Source organism: Panthera onca, chromosome X (genome assembly GCF_046562875.1).
Source record: "Panthera onca isolate mPanOnc1 chromosome X, mPanOnc1 haplotype 2, whole genome shotgun sequence".
NCBI classification, from domain to species: Eukaryota; Metazoa; Chordata; class Mammalia; order Carnivora; family Felidae; genus Panthera; species Panthera onca.
This window is the reverse complement of record NC_138357.1, coordinates 776,437-792,064: the sequence shown is the minus strand read 5'-3', so window position 1 is coordinate 792,064 and position 15,628 is coordinate 776,437. Positions and strand designations below refer to the sequence as shown.

The 15,628-nt window shown below is 35.3% G+C and overlaps 1 protein-coding gene across 1 annotated transcript in view; it reads left to right on the top strand.

Moving 5' to 3' along the window:
* BRCC3 (BRCA1/BRCA2-containing complex subunit 3) overlaps nucleotides 1-15,628 on the top strand; it is a 62,249-nt gene that overhangs the window by 14,832 nt on the left and 31,789 nt on the right. The gene's annotated exons all lie outside the window — the stretch shown is intronic.

Genomic DNA, 15,628 nt, shown 5'->3' with positions numbered 1-15,628 from the left:
TGAGGAAGGTCAGGAGTAATACAGAAATATCTGCAATATACATTATTAAATAAAAAAGATAAGGTACAAGAATAGCATGGAGAGCCTGCCACTATTTGTGTAAGGGTATGGGAGAGGAGTATATATACACCAGCGCACTTGCTTGTAAATATATCAGATATCTGGAAGGAAACATGTCAGTCACCTCAGCAAAGAGGAAGTGGGAATGAAGGAGACTTCATTGGACCCTTCACTTAGCATACAGAAGTGTTACTTAGTCAAGAAAATTTAATTACAATTTTTTTATCAAAGTAATAGATGCATATGCATAAAAATATCAAATGGTACAGAAGAACTTATTATAATAGTCTCCCTCCTGAGAAGGAGCCACTTTCTCCTAATTTTGTTTTTAGTCTTGATGTTTGTTTTGATATATCTAAATAATATGCTTTTCATACTCTTTCTTGATTTATTACTATTAGATATTATCTGTTCTTATTAAGTTATCTTGCAGTCACAAGTGAGGATTTAGCCCCATTTCCATTTTCCCCAATGTAGTCATATTACTACTTTTTGTTCTTCTGTTGGTTACTATTCTAATCATGAAGTTTGTCCCTTTATTTACTCTGTCAACAATAGACAATATCTTTTGGCTCCCTATTGTTACTTGTAGTTTTACCATAAACCTTTGTATTTTCACAGTTGCAAACATCTATGTTCTGTGTTGTAACCATAATTGCATTTTCTGTGCTTTCTCTACTGTTGACTCTAAGAGTATAAAATAAAGTGTCTATATTATTATGATTATGTAAATATTCTTCCATGTACAACCAAGCGATGCAAAGTAGTATGATTCCATTTCCTTTCTTGTATAGTTTTTTGCTTTTTCATGGATTTTTGAATGGCTTCCCTCCTAATTTTTCTGCCTTTAACACCTCACTGAGTTCCAATTTGTTAGGACTAATATAAAAATCTTTGGAATCCCTGCTTTTGCTAGGATTATTCCCTGAAGCCCTCCATCTTCCTACCTTAGCCAAGGCTTATCCTGGGACTTTTGTTCATTATTCTCCTTGGTGAGATCCATTGTTGTCTGGATTTCATGTCATCTTTCTTGGCTCACTCTTTCTAAGAAAGGTATGCATTTGAGTCTTTTGCCAGTGTAATGCTTGTTCTTTTACAGGGGACTTTTTTTTTTCTCTGACAGCTTTTAGGAGCTTCTGTATTCTTGATGTTGTGGAATTTTCTGTGATATATCCAGAGTGTGGATATTCTATGATTCAAACTGTTGGACACTGTCAGTCAGGCAGTACTTGTCCTGCAAGTAGGGGAAGTTCTCTCCTATTGTTTTCTTTTGTATCCCCAGATATAACCATGTATACCCAGTTCCTGGGAGGAGAAAATATTATTTACAATTCAGTGCCATCCCATAATTTAAAATTTCTTCAAGTGTAAATCAGTCTTTGGGGGATAATTTCTCATTCTTTCAGTTACTTCTCTTTCTCTCCATTTTGACTCTAGATGGCATTTGAAGTATTGGGAAAGAGAAGTAAATGCACTTATGCTATAGGGAAAGGAGACTTCCTGGTCTCATACTGGTTTTGGGAATCAGGGCATGAATCCTTCTATTCGTGATTAATGTTCACCTTCATTTATGCAATGTATTCCTCCTCTCTCATGGACTTGAAGCCCCAACATAAGGAGATACCTTAACAGCTTCCTCTCCTATGACTTCCTTTCTCTATTCTTTGATAATTCCTTCCCCTATTAGTCAGATACTAAAGCTCCTAGATTGTCAAAAGAACTCTTTTAACTCCTATTTTCTCTTTTTTTGTTGTTCTGATCTCTCAGGTGTATTTGCGATTTTATCTTCCAACCCTTGCATTTTAGCAATTTAATATTTTTAACTTCTGAGAGATTTTTCTTTATTTAGTGGTTATCCCTATTTCACAGTATCCTATTCTTGCTTTATTGATATATTGAAGTGTTAAATTTTCTTCTGTTTTTTTTTTCAGTTTCTGTTTATTTTTTATTATATTTGATATATTCTATAAACATTTTATGATTTATATTTTTAAATCTTACTTTTCATCCTCTTTTAATAACAAGGCAACATAACATGAGTGATAGCTCATTATTTGTGGTCTTAGCTTGTCAATAGGAAGCTTCATTTTAGGGTGAGTGGGTTCAGAGCCAGCCATTTTTCTGGTGGATCACTTTTAGGTATCTTGCTCTGGGATATCAATTTTAACAATTACCACAATCCCAGACAGTTTCTTCTATTAGGAGAATTCTTGCTGCTGCTACTGCTGCTGCTGCTGCTATTGCTGCTAATGATGATGATGATGATGATGATGATGATGATGATTTTGGCTTAAGAATGGAAGCCTACTTACTAGGTATTTTGTGTATACTGAGTGCCAATTGTGGAAGAGCACAAAAGGGGAGTAACTAGAGTCCCAAATTTCTGGCAGGAAGACCAAAAGGGTAGCTTCCAGGAAATTACACAAAGGTAGGAGTATGTTAAAGCCAACTTCATAAAGTTGTTTATAAATTTCTGGGCCCACTCGTGAGCCATGTGTGCATGGACCTGATCTTAATTAGCATAAATGAAAACTGGATTAACTGGTAGACCACCACATTGGTCCCATGCTAACCACTGGGTGGCAAACATGCAGGAAAGACCTGAAGAGCACTAGAAAGGCTCTGAAAATTGAACTGACATTGGAACCACAGCCCACTGTGGAAATTTCAACCCGAACTTAACTAGGCAGGTGCCCTGCTAAGACAAAAACAACATTCTCTGTAGACTATAAACAAGACCCAGTGTATCATTTAAAAAATATTCAAAATACGCAGGATGCAATTCAGAATTATTTGGCATGTGAAGAACCACAAAAGCCTCAACTTGGATAGAAAATGATAATCAACAGATGTCAACACTGAGATGACAGTGATGTAGGAGTGATCTGGTAAACACTTTAAAGCAACTAGTATAAAAATGTTTTTGAAAATCACAACTTCTGCAACAAATGTTTAAGTAGAAAGTCTCAGCAAACAAATGCAAGACCTAAAGAAGCAAGCAGTCGCTGAAATATAAGACTCACTGGATGCACTTGATAGCACAATGGAGATGATAGAGGAAAGAGTAAACATTGATGATAGATCAGTAGAAACTATCCAGTCTGAATAAGAGAAGAAAAAGATATTGACTAAAGTGAATAGAGAGAATGATATCAACAAAAATGGCAGAGTAGGAAACTTCAAATGTTCTCCACGAAAGCAGCAAATAATCTGGCAAAAGCTGTCAGAATCAACTTTATTGGAACTGTAGAAACTAATCAAAGCTTTATAGGAACCAGGCAAATGCTTAAGGAAAAACATCACAGTCTCACATTTAAGGAAATCTCTGTTGAGTCACTCGATGTCCACTAAGCTAACAGGACAGAAGTCTCAGTGGCTACACATAACAAAGATCGTGTAAAATTACTTCAAGAAAGTTATTAAACACACAAAATAAGATAAAATAAGCAGCAACAATAAACCCTGGGGAGGGTGTAGAATCTGATTTCCACAGTTACCACATTATAATATTCAAAACGTCCAGTTTTAAAAACAAAAAAGGCATTCAAAGAAACAAATTTTGGGCCATAAACAGGAAAAAAAGGAATTAATAAAAACATTCCTGACGGAAACCCAGACATTAGATTTACTAGACAAAAAGATTTTTAATCAACTGTTTAAAATATCATCAAAAAGCTAAAAGGAAACCATGTACAAAGAACTAAAGGAAACCATGAGAATGTCAGAGGATATCAAACAGAATATTGATGATGAGATAAATTATAAAGAGGAACCAAATAGGAGTTCTGGAATGAGAAGTACAATAACTGAAATGAAAAATTCAATAGGTTCCATAGCAGATTTGAGAAGACAAAAAGAAAGAATCAATTGAGATTACTGTCTGAGGAGCAGAAAGTAAAAAGAATGAAGAAAATTGAACAGAGCCTAAGAGACCCACGGGACACCTTAAAACATTATAAATATACTCAAATAGGAGTCTCAGAACAAGATGAGAGAAAGGAGCAGAAAATATACATGAAGGAATAATGGTCAAAAACTTCCCAAATGTAATAAAAAGCATGAATCTACACACTTAAGAGTCTCAAAGGATTCCAAACAGGAAAAACTCAAGGAGATTGGCATTGAGACATATTATAATCAAAGTGTTGGAAGCCAAAGGCAAAGAGAGAATCTGGAAAGCAAGAGATAAGTGACTCTTACATACAAGGGATTCTTTTTTAAAAAAAATGTTAATGTTTATTTTTTGAGAGAGAGAGAGAGAGAGAGAGAGAGACAGAGCATGAGCAAGGGAGGGGCAGAGAGAGAGAGGGAGACACAGAATCTGAAGCAGGCTCTAGGTTCCGAGCCGTCAGCACAGAGCCCGACGTGGGGCTCAAACCCATAAACCCTGAGATCATGACCTGAGCTGAAGTTGGATACATAACTGACTGAGCCACCCAGGTGCCCCATACAAGGGATTCTTAATAAGATTGAGAGGCAATTTATCATCAGAAACCAGGGAGGCCAGAAGGTAGTGGGATGACATAGTCTAATATGCTGATAGAAAAAAAAAAAAAACAACAAAACTACCAAGTAAGAATTCTGTATCTGGCAAAATTATCCTCTTAAAGTGAAAGAGAAATTGACATTCCCAGGTAAACAAAAACAGAGTATTTTTACTAGTAGGTCTGCCTTATAGGAATTGCTCAAGTGAGGCCTTCAGGCTAAAATAAAAGAACACTTAAAGGTTAACTAACTTGGATTTAAATTAAACAGTAAAATAAAGTAAAATGAAAGGACACTTGACAGTAACTTGAATCCACACAAAGAAATAAAGAATAGCCGAAAGATAACTACATAGTTTGATATAAACATCAGTATTAATGTATTAATTTTCACTTTGAAACCTCTGTTTTTATCCCTATAGGATTTAAAAGGTAATTACATAAAGCAACATTTACTAATCAGTTGATAGACAATATGTATAAAGAATTTTTAATAATTTTTAATAATAACATAAAAGGATGGGAATGGAGCTAGATAAGAGCAATGTGTATATGATTGAAACTTAAGTTGGTATTGATTTCAATTAGGTTGTCAGAAAATAGGTTAATTGTAATTTCCAGGGCAACCATTGAGGAAATGTCTTTCTAATACAAAAGAAGGCAGTAATGGACGTATTGAGGAGCAAAAAAATACATGACATATAGAAAACAAATAGCAAAATGGCAGAACTCTTAATAATTATGCTAAGTATAAATATAAATAAACTCTCCAATTGAAAGACAACAGTTGTCAGAATGGATAAAAGAAAAATAACTATCTACAGATGACTCACTTTAGATCCAAAGGCAAAAGTAGTTTGAAAGTAAAAGAATGGGAAACTATATATGCAAATAGTAGTAATCAAAGAGAGCTGGAGTACCTTTGCTAATATCAGACAAAGTAGACTTTAAGATAAAAATTGTTATGAGACAAAGGAGGACGTTACATAACAATAAAAGTGTCAGTCCAACAAGATGATAAAACAATTATAAATGTATATACACCTGACAAAAGGGTCCCAAAATATATCATGTAAACATTGACAGAACTAAAGGGAGAAGTAGATGGCTCAGCAATAGAACAACCAGAAAAAAAAAATAATGAAACAGAACACTTGAACAACACTATAAACCAACTACACCTGACAGACCTATGTAGAATACTCCACCAAATAGTAGCTGAAAACACATTCTTTTCAAGTACACATGGGATGCTCTCCACAGTTAAACTGCATGTTAGTCCACAAAGCAAGTCTCAATACATTGTAAAAGATTGAAATCGTACAAAGCATCTTCTACAAAAATAGAATGAAATCTGAAATCAGCTACATAAGGAAATGTGGAAATTTCACATATATTTGGAAATTAAATATTCTTAAGCAACCAATGGGATAAAGAAAACATTGCAAAGAAATTAGAAAATACTTTGAAAAGAAAATCACAGCATACCAAAATGTATGGGATGCACAAAAAGCAGTACTGAGAAGGAAATTTATAGCTGTATAATAAAAAAGAAATCAGCCAGGAATTCCTGGCTGACTCAGTCAGTAGAGCATGTGACTCTTGATCTTGGGGTTGTGAGTTTGAGCTCCATTTTAGGTGTAGAGATTACTTAAAAAATAAAATTAAAATTAAAACAATAATAAGAAATACCTCAAGTCATTAACCTCACTTTACACTTTAAGGACAAAGTGTAACCTAAATACAAAGCAATTAGAAGGAAGGAAATCATAAATGTTAAAGTTGAAGACAAGATAAGGAATAGAAAAACAGTAGATAAAATCAAATAAACCAAAAGTTCTTTGAAAAGATCAACAAAATTGACATATCTTTAGCTAGATTGAAAAAGAAAAATGAGAGAAAACACAAATAACTAAAATCTGAAATAAAAGCAGGCTACCACTACTGACCTTCCAGAAATAAAAAGGATTATAAGGTAAAACTGAACAATTGCATGCCAACAAATTAGATAGCCTAAATAAAACGGACACATTCCTAGAAATACACAAATTGCCAAAACTGGCTCAAAAAGAAAGAAAACTAGAGCAGACTTATAAAAAATAGATTGAATCAGTAGTCAAAAACCTCCTGAGAAAGAAAACTCCCAAGACCAGATGACTACACTGGTTAATTCTGCCACACACTGAAAAAGAATGAACACTAATCCTTCTCAAAGTCTTCCAAAAAATAGGAGAGAGTACTTCTCACTCATTCTTTGAGTCCAGCATTACCCTGATACCAAAGCGAGACAAAGATATCACAATAAAAAAGAAGGAAAAAAATTACAAAGCAATATTCCTTCTGAATACAGATACAAAAATTTTCAGGGAAGTATTAGCAAACTGAATCTAACAGCAGATTAGAAGGATTATATACCATGACCAAGTGGGATTTATCCCAGACATACAAGCAAGTTTTTTTAATGTTTATTTTTGAGAGAGAAGAGAAAGGATGTGCACAAGCAGGGGAGGGGCAGAGGGAGGGAGACAGAGGATCTGAAGTGGGCTCTGCACTGTCAGTAGAGAGCCCAATGTGGGGCTCGAACCCACCAACCGTGAGGTCATGACCTGAGCCAATGTTAGTTGCTTAACTGACTGAGCCACCCAGGTATCCTACAAGCAAATTTTAACATAAAGTCAATTAATATACATGAAGGAAAAAAACCCACATGATTATCTCAGAAAAGGTATTTGACAGATTCCAACACAGTTTCATAATAAAAACACTCAAAAAACTAGGAATTTAGAGGATACTCCTCAATATTTATGGACATTTAAGAAGACTCACAGCTAGGGGTGATTGGGTGGCTCATTCGGTTGAATGTCTGACTCTTGATTTCAGCTCAGGTCATGATCTCATGGTGGTGAGCTCAACCCTGCCTTGGGCTCCGTACTGGGCATGGAACCTGCTTAAGATTCTCTCTCTCTCTCTCTCTCTCTCTCTCTCAGAAAACAAAAAGCCTACAGCTAACATTTTACTCAGTAGTGAAAGAGCGAAACTTTCTAAGATCAGGAACAAGAAAAGTTGCCCACTTTCACCACTGCTATTCACCACTGTACTGGTAGTTCTAGCCAAGACAATTAAACAAAAGAAATAAAAGGCATCCAAGTTGAAATAAGAAGTAAAACTATCTGTATTTGAAGATGACTTGATCATATATATATATATATATATATATATATATATATATATATATGTAATCAATCCCATACAAGTCCCCCAAAGGTATTAGAGATAATAAAAAAATTCAGGAAAGCTGTAGTGTTCAAAATCAATATATAAAAATCAGTCGTATTTCTGTACACCAGCAAGCAACAATCCAAAAAGGAAATTAAGGAAAAAATTCCATTTACAGTAGCATCCAAAATAATAAAATACTCAGGACAAAATTTATCCAAGGAAGAGGGAGACTTGTAAAGTTAAAAATAGAATACACTGCTGAAAGAAATTAAAGAACACCTGAATAAATCAAAAAGCATCCCATGTTCATAGACTGGAAGATTGAATATCATTAAGGTGACAATACTTCCCAAAGAGACCAACATATTCAATACAATACCTATTAAAATTCTAATGGCCCTTTTTACATAAATTGGAAGAGATGATCCTAAAATTTATATAATATTGAAAAAGAACAGAGTTGGAGGAATCACACTTCAGATTTCAAAACTTGCTACAAAGCTTCAGTAACCAAAACACTGTAGATCTGGCATAAGTATAGACCTATAAATCAGTGGAATAGAGTAGAGTCCAGAAGTAAGCCTGTATACCTATGGCCAATTGATTTTCAATAAGGGTGCCAATGTCATTTGATGAGGAAAGAATAGTCTGTTCAACAAGTGGTGCTGGGGCAACTGGATATCCATATCTAGTATAAACAAAAAATAACTTAAAATAGATCAATGACCTAAATAGAAGAGCTGAAACCATAAAACACTTATAGAAAACTTAGGGGTAAATCAATACATTAGATTTTAGATGAAATCTTAGATATGACACCAAAGGCATGAGTAACAAAAGAAAACATCAAGTGGATTGAAAAAAATTAAAAACTCTTGTGCCTCAAAAGACATTATCAAGAAAGTGAAAAGACAAGCTACAGAATAGGAGAAAATATTTGCAAGTCATATCTATTATGGCTCTACCATTCAGAGTATGTAAGGAAGTCTTACAACTCAACATCAAAATGACAAACAACCAAACTTAAAAATGGGCAAAATATTTGAAAAGACCTTTCTGAAGAGGATGTACAAATGGCTAGCAAGTACATGATAAAATGTTCAACATCATTAGTCATTTGGAAAATGCAAATCAAGACTAAAATGGGATAGCATCTCACATTTGGCTAAGTTGAGCATAATTTTTTAAATGGAAAATAAGTTGGCAAAGGTGTGGAGAAATTGGAACCTTCAGATGTTGCTGGTCAGAATATAAAATATGGCCACTGTGGAAAAGTTTGGTGGTTTTTCAAAAAGTTAAAAATAGAATTATCTTATGACCGAGTAATTGTATTCCTAGGTACATACCTAAAGGAATTAAAAGCGTACACTCAAATATATGCATCGACATGAATATTCATAGCAGCAGTATTCACAATAGCTACGAGATGGAAACAACCCAAATGTTCATCAACTGATGAATGAATAAGCTAAATACGGTACAGTTTTCCCTTGAACAGCATGTGGATTAAGGGTGCCAACTCCCCGTGCAGTAAAAAATTCATGTATAACTTTTGATTCCCCAAAACTTAACTCCTAATAGCCTACTATTGACAAGAAATCTTACTGATAACATAAAGTCAATTAACACATGTATATATATTATATACTGTATTCTTACAGTAAAGTAAGCTATGGAAAAGAAATTGTTAATAAAATCATAAGAAAGAGAAAATACATTTATAATACTGTAGTGTTTTTATAAGAAAAAAATCCTTATATAAGTGTATCAACACAGTTCAAACCCATGTTGTTTAAGGGTCAACTGTATATCCATTCAAAGGAATGGATAGATTCAATGGAATGTTACTCATCCATAGAAAAGGAATGAAGTGCTGAAACATGTTACAGCATGGCAGAATCTTGAAAACATTATGCTAAGTGAAAGAAGTGAAACACAAAAGGTTACCTATTATTTATTTATATGAAGTATTCAGAATAGCTAAATCCATAGAGACAGAAAATTGGTGGTTGGCATGTGCTGAAGGGAGGGAAGACTGGGGAGCAGGTATTTAATGAATATGGTGTTTTATTTTGGGGCGATGACATGTTTTGGAGCTAGTTAGGGGTTGTGGTCATACAAAATTGTGAATGTACTAAGTCCTGAACTGTTCACTTTAAAATGGTTAATTTTATGTTCTATGAATTTCATGTCAATTTTTTAAAATGGGCAAAGGACTTGAGTAGACATTTTTCCAAGGGAGACATATGAACGGCCGGTAAACACATAAAAAGCTGCCCAATGTCATTAGTCTTTAGGGAAATACAAATAAAAACCATAATGATTACATACTATTTCCTACCCAGTAGGTCAGCTATAACTTTTTAAATGGAAAATAACATGTCACCAGGACTGTGAAGAAAGTGGAACCCTGATGCATTGTTGTGGAAAAGTTTGGTGATTCCTCAACAATTTACATATAGAATTAACGTATGACCTAGCAATCTACTCTTAGGTTTGTACCAAAGAATTGAAAACAAGTGTTCAAAGAAAAAACTTGTACTTGAATACTGAATAGCCGCAGTTTTCATAATAAAAATTAGAAACAGCTCACACATCCATCAACTGATAAATGGATAGAGAAAGTGTAGTGTATCCACACAATGGGAATTTTCGGTTATAAAAAGGAATGAAGTACTGATAAGTGCTGTAATATGGATGAACCCTGAATACATGCTAAATGAAAGAAGCCTGACACAAAAAGCCACATAGTACGAAATATCTAGAATAGGCAAATCTGTAGAGACAAAAAGTAGATTAGAGAAGAGAGACAAACAGAGAATATATTCATTATCCCTGCCGTAAAAAAATCACAGGCTGGGTGCATTAAACAACAGAGATGTATTTTCTTACAGTTCTGGAGGCTAGGAGTCCAAGAGATGTTGGCAGGTTTGATTTTCTCCTTGGCTTGCAGATGGCTGGCTGCCTTCTCACTGTGTCCTCACCTGACCTTTCCTCTATGTGTACACACTCTTGGTGTCATTTTGTGTGCCCAAATTTCCCCTTCTTATCAGGGCACTGGTCAGACAGGATTAGGGCCTGACTTAATGGCCATGGTTACTTTAATCACCATTTAAAGGTCTCTCTCCTAATATAGCCACATTCTGTGGTCCTGGTCATTAGGGCTTCAACATATGAGGGGGAGGGCGGGGGCACAATTTAGACCATAACAGGAAGTGACTGCTTGATAGGTATGGGCTTTCTTTTTGGGGTGATGAAAATATGGAATTAGTGGTATGGTTGCAACAACATTGTGAATGTACAAAAAGTCACTGAGTCACACATTTAAAAATGGTTAAAGTGATGAATTTTATGTTTTCTGAATTTTACCTCAATTAAAACAAAGAACAGAGCCATGTCATTGTAGTCACAGAAGTAGAGTAGAAATAATATGGTGCTGAGAAAAGTCCACTCTCTGTACTGGAAGTCTTAACCAGTGCAATAATGCAACAAATACAGGGCATAGACTGGAAAGGAATAAATAAATTAATCCCTATTTGCATAAGTCATGGTTGTTTACATAGAAAGCCCCAAGGAATCAAAGAAATTCCTAGAACTAATAAGTGAATGATGTCACAGAATACAGTGTGAATGGATAAAATCAATCATGTTTGTATATGCTAGTAATATAAAATTAGAAATAAAATTGTAATGGTACCATTTATAATATTTCCAAAAATGAAATAGTTATGTATAAATTTATCAAAACATGTATCAAATGCTTATGCTGAAAGCCATAAAACATCGACGATGGAAATGAAAGAAAACCTAATTAAATGTAAATACATACCATCTTTATGGATTGGAAGACTGAACATAATAAAAATTTCATTTCTCAAATTAACCTATAGATTAAGAACAATAGTAATCAAAATTTCAGCAAGATTGTTTTTTCTTTAAAGACAAATTGACTCTAAAATTTATATGGAAAAGCAAAGGAACTTACATAACTTAAACAATTTTGAAATGGAAGAATAAAGTTGGAGTAATTGCACTCCCCAATTTTAAGACTTGCTATGAAGCTACAATAACTGGTACTGGTTAAGGCATAAATACCTAGATCAGTGGCACAGAATGCAGTTCAGAAATAGACCCACAGAAGGATGGCCAATTGATGTTACACAAAACCAAAAAAGCTATTCAGTGGAGAAAGGATAGCATTTTCCACAAATGGCATTAGACAGTTAGACTACTGTCTACAAAATAATGTCAATCTAAACCTTATATCCAACTTGATATAAAAAGGGATCATGGGTCCAAATAGAAAACATAGAAGTATGAAAGTTTTATAGGAAAAGAGAAAATCTCATGTTCGGTTTGCCAACAACTTATACATGGACCCAAAAGTATTTTCCATAAAGGAAAAATTTGATAAATGAGACTTCATCAAAGTTAAAAACCTTGCTGAGTGAAAGAAACTTTCAAGAGAATAAAAAGAGTAACTACAGAATGAGTGAAAATATTTGCAAATCACATATCTGACAATAGACTTGTGTCTAGACTGTATAAACAACTCTCAAAATTCAAGAAAAAATGCAAGGGCTTATGGATGGGGGCAGGATACGAGTATAAAGGGATACCATGAGGGAGTTTTTTAGGGTGGTTGATGAAAAATGTATGCTCATTAAAGTGGTTCCTGGAATCTATGTGTTAAAATTCTTTGTACTCCCTACACTTTTGACTATACGACAAAAGGAAAAAAAAAGTTGTAAGTCATTAGTACATTTGTGACAAATAATTTGAAAATCCAAAGGAAATGGGTGATTTCTTAGGAAAATATACCAAAGTTGATTTCAAAATAGGAAACATATTTCCTGCGATTATCAGACCTGAGACCAAAAATGGTGATTAAGGATCTATGATTTTAAAAGGCATCAGGTTTATGTGGATTTACAGCTGAATTCTGAGTAACCTTTGAAGGATTGATGGTTCTAATTCAATTTACACATCTTTCCAGACCATGCAGAAAGGTTAAACGCTCCCTAATTTTTTAAATAACTAGAATAGTTTTAACACCAAAACCTGATTAGAGGTAGCATAGAAAAAGGAAACTACTGGGTGCCTGGCTCAGTCAGTTAAGCGTCCGACTTCAGCTCAGGTCATGATCTCACAGTGTGTGGGTTCAAGCCCCACGTCGGGCTCTGTGCTGACAGCTCGGAGCTTGGAGCCTGCTTCAGATTCTGTGTCTCCCTCTCTGCCCCTCCCCCACTCATTATCTCTCTCTGTCTCTCTCTCTTACTGTCTCTCAAAAATAAACATTTAAAAACAAAAGGAAGAAAAAGGAAACTACTGACCACTATCACTTATAGGTGTAAAAATTCAGAATAAAATATTAACAAATCAAATATAACAGTGTTAATAGGGAATAATACAGAATGAGCAAGTTCAGTTTAATCCGGAAATACACGGTTCCTTCAGCTTCAGGAAATCTAAATGTAATGTACTTCATTATATCAACAGATTAGGGGAGAAAAACCATAGATACTGGGAAGACATTGACAAAAGTCAGGTTCTTCATGTGCCTCCTCTCATCTAATTTTCCCAACAACCATGTGCCCCCTTTTACTGATGAGGAAATGAGTTCAGAGACTGAGACTTGCTCAAACCTGGCATACAGGGCCATTCTAAATGTCACACATTAATTTTTTGCCAATCTGACAGCTTAACAGTAAATAGAGTGCGCATCTGAGTTGCCCATTCATATCCCTGGCTTCATTTTCTATAGAGTTGTTGCATTTTTTTCATGCTGATTTGCATGATTTCTTTATATGTTTTGGAAATTTCATCCTCTGTCAGGTGTGTTGCAAATATTTACCTCCAGACCTACTTTGTTATTTTATTTATGGCTTTTGTCTCTCTTCTTTAAAAGAGAGACATTATTATGGTTCCCCAAGACAATAAATATAGGGTTAAGTTTTTTGTTTTATCATTTTGGTTTCATCTGGAACTTAACTTAGTTAACCTCTTGTAGTAAGATCTCTAGTTGTCCTCACATGACACTGATTTGTGACCACAAAGTAACCTGGGGAACAGGCAGTGGCTGAGGGCATGTGGCCTTAAGCCAGCCAGCCTTGTTTGAGTCCTGAAGCCACCTTTAACTAGGTGTGTGACTTTGGGAAAATAATGTGAAGCTATGAGAGCTTATGGAGTGGGGATGGGAGCGTGGGAGCCACTGTGGCTTAGAAGTGCCATGTGCACAATTAGGGACCCCTCCATTCTGTCCCCGTGCCAGGGACAGGGTCCAGGAACGAACAAGAAGCGTGTGCACTTGAGCTTCGGCCATGGCTCTGACTTGTACCCTCCTAATCCAGGTGTAGGAAACCACCCCGGGCATTTTATCAGAAGCCAGGCCCACTTAGTCACACACCTGATGGTCAAGCTTTCTCAGGTTTCAAGGGGAACTGAACTAGAAACCTCATCTAAGGCCATTTCCTCACCTTGAAGGAGAAAGGATTTGGGAATCCTGTTTTCACAGTACAATTTCCAGAACAAGGAGGAGACAATACATGGCAGCAAAACCAGCAAATCTATACTATAGTAGTTCTCGTTAAATCCATAATTTTTGTTGCTTTTCTCATTGGTATGGACATATGTGTGAAAGTTGAATGGCAGACTCGAGTGGCAAACATCCCTGTTTTTTCGAACTCTAGCACGAATACTTCTGATGTTCTGTCAACTGTGGATGTTATGAATTTGTGGTAGACATCCTCTATTCCTTCGTTAACTTAAGGAAATTTCTAGTTTGCTGAGAATTTTTAATCATGAATGTCTCTAGTTTAATCAAATGCCTGCTTGTCATGTCCTCAATTGATAATGAGGCTGTTTTCCCCTTTAGTTAGTAAAGGTAATGATTCACATGGAAAGCTTTTTTTTTTTCCTCAAAAGAGCAATTATGCAAAAAAGGCAAAATTACATTGAAAGCTTTTTAAACAGCAAACTGTTTTCACATTCCTGCTGTAAGCCCCGCTTTACCATGATGTGTTGTTCTTTTGATACAAAGTAAATCCTGTTTGTTAATATTTGGCTTAAAATGTTACATCTATGTCCATAAATGAGAGTAGCCTAAAGTATTCTTGTCTTGGATTTCTCTTGTCTGGTTTTGGTTTCAGGATTATTTTATTAATTTATAAAATGAGTTGATTTTTTTCCCTTTTCTGGAAAGACAATATAGCATAATAAATAAGAACATGGCTCTGTGGCCACACGCTTTTGTTGGAATCCTGAGTTTCTACCATCTTGACTTCTAACACGGTAGGTTATTTTCTCCTGTTTTTGAATCGTTTGTAAATGGAATAATACAATGTGTACTCTTTTGTGCCTAGCTTTTTAATTATTATTTTAGAGAGAGAGAGTGTGCAAGCAGGGGACAGAGACAGAGGGGGAGAGAGAATCTTAAGCAGGCTCCACGTTCAATATGGAACCCAGTGTAGGGCTCAATCCCATGACCCTAGGATCATGACCTGAGCTGAAATCAAGAGTTGGATGCTCAATCGACTGGGCCACCCAGGCACTCCTGTCTAGTTTCTTTCAACTGGTGTTGCTTATGAGATTCATCCATGTTGTTACGTGAAGCAATGCTGTGTAAGTATTCCATTGTATAAGTATATCACAGTGTATTCATTCTGTTATTGGGAGAGAGTTGCAGTTTTTAAAAGGCTCTTACCATTTGTACTGCTATGTATTGGTATTTCTGTCGGGTGCATACTAAGGAGTGTAACATATACGTATATGTTCAGCTTTAACAAATAACACCAACAGTTTCCCAAAGTCTCACTCCCAACAACAATATTGGAGAGTTGCTTTTTCCACATCCCTGCCAATAGTTG